This window comes from Oryzias melastigma, linkage group LG8 (genome assembly GCF_002922805.2).
Source record: "Oryzias melastigma strain HK-1 linkage group LG8, ASM292280v2, whole genome shotgun sequence".
In the NCBI taxonomy this organism is placed as follows: Eukaryota; Metazoa; Chordata; class Actinopteri; order Beloniformes; family Adrianichthyidae; genus Oryzias; species Oryzias melastigma.
Window position 1 is genome coordinate 22,808,618 of NC_050519.1, and position 2,188 is coordinate 22,810,805.

The 2,188-nt window shown below is 41.4% G+C and overlaps 1 long non-coding RNA gene across 1 annotated transcript in view; it reads right to left on the minus strand.

Moving 5' to 3' along the window:
* Positions 1-919: 919 nt before the first annotated feature.
* The window catches only part of LOC118599029, a 2,934-nt gene continuing 1,665 nt past the window's right edge, over positions 920-2,188 (minus strand). Inside the window, exon 2 of the long non-coding RNA XR_004948285.1 lies at positions 920-1,115. This is a non-coding gene — a long non-coding RNA (uncharacterized LOC118599029). The remainder of the gene's footprint in view (positions 1,116-2,188) is intronic.

Here is a 2,188-nt window from a genome sequence, read left to right on the forward strand (position 1 = left end):
CCCATTTTCTATCATGCTTGAGTTTACAACTTAAGTTTATATTTTATGTTTTTATTAATGAATACAAATGAAATGAAAAAAAAAACAATAAAATAAAATGATCTGGAGGGTCGGATTGAATTACCCAGAAGACCGCATCTGGTCCCCGGGCCTTGACTTTGACACATGTGCTACTGGATTTCATTTTAATCTTTTTAATAGTGCACCGTTTGTGTGTGTGTTGGGGGCAGGGTCATCCCATCACTAAACATCACTAAGCAACATTTCATTAGGAGGTTATTCAAACTGAGAAAGTACCCGACCCAAACATCACCGTTGTCCATCTTCAGCCTCACTGCAGAACTCTACTGCTGAATGGGAAAAAAACACTCAATATCTGCAAACATTTGACTGTAAACAGGAGATCTGCTCATTTGGGACATGGGATGTGTGTGCGTGTTAGCACTGAGATAGCACAAAACCCCTCTTAGGCAAAGAGACAACACGCAGACACACACTAATCCACACACACAAAAACAGTAACAAAGACAAACACATCCAGATGCACACAACTTGAAACACTAAAGACAAAAACTAACAGGCACACACACACAGGTTCAGAGATACATACAGACGGTCACACAGACTTTCAAAAACCTTACACGCTGCACTGCCTCCCACTGGCAGCCTGTGGGTACAGCAGCCAAACAGAACTGAATTAAACTATAAACTCTGACAGAAATTATCATTGGACTTATCTAAATATATTTTTTAAGTCCTGATATAGCAGATTAAATCAAGTAACCCCTGACCAATGAGGATTTGAATGGACAGGCTTAAAGTTTTACAATTATCACATGAATTCAGACAAACTTTCTTCTCTGAGGGGGTTAAATACAGAGAAGAATGTTTTAAGGTCACACAAGCACAAACTCTACTCTGTGTTTTGATGTTTATTTCATCTGTTGTCAGGATCATGAAACTAGGAATAAAGTTGTTCTAAATTTGTTCTCTTCCGCTTGCATCTGTCCGAATGGAGGAGGAGCAGCTGGAGCCAGTCTACAGGAAGTGGTTGAGGGGAACTCCTGCTGTCCGGTCATTTGCCTCATCATGTTTAAAGACACAGGTCAGCTTGTCTGGGACAAAAGATGCAAGTTCAAAATCCAAAAAGTAGAATTTTTACTCAGAAGTCATGAGGAAAATCTAACATTAATCCATGGTGGAGCAGAGGTAGTGCAGGACAAGGATAAATGAGGTCTACAGCAGGAAACTTGAATAGACTAGTTAAAACACAGAACTAGTTTGTTCACATACTCACGAAACATGTCATCTAAATTCTGATGTCATTGGATTTTTAAATGTCTATATAAATATGGCATCCTTTGTCTGAAAATGACAATGCTGTAAGGAAAAGTAGAAAACCCAGGATTGTTTTCTAATTTGTCTATATATATATATGTGTGTGTGTGGGGGGGGGGGTATGTATTTGTATTTTGATATTTTTAAAATTAATGATCTTTGAACCGAAGTAGGTCAGAGGTCACCTAAAGTTCATATATCATGATTTTGACGTTCTAATTTTTAAATCTATGTAAATGTAAGTGTAATTTAATGGGGCCACACCAGCAAAATTCGACTTTTTGAGGTTTTAAATGCATTTTACTGTTCATTCTATTTCCTCTATAAAGAACCCCAAAGTGGTATTTTGATCCGTTCATCCATTTAAGAGTAATCCTCTAAAAACCTGCGCCGTCTGCAGCAGCCCCTCCCATACCCACAAAAATGAGCGGGTGGAAACGTGCTGACGTCAGCATGATGTGAACCGCCCCCTCACACACCCACTTTCTCTGCAAAGCTGTAGTGCCGAGGTAGTTATTCCTGCCAGAATGTGCATCCTGGCAGGAATAACTACCTTGGCACCACACCAGTACCAGGAACCGCTCTCGGACCCATTTTTTAAATGTAATCTCGCTTCGTTTCCAATCAGACTGAACTTCTGTTCGCTCTGAGATTCCTCAGTTTGAATATGAAACGAACCGAGAGCGGAACAGCTGAACCAAAACAGCCACCGTACCCGACAGTCATGTGATGTAAACACGTTAGAAATGAGGCGGTCAGTGAGCCGCGGACAATGTAGAGCAGTGGTCCCCAACCACCGGGCCGCGGACCGGTACCGGGCCGCAGACCCATTGCCACCGGGCCGCGGAAG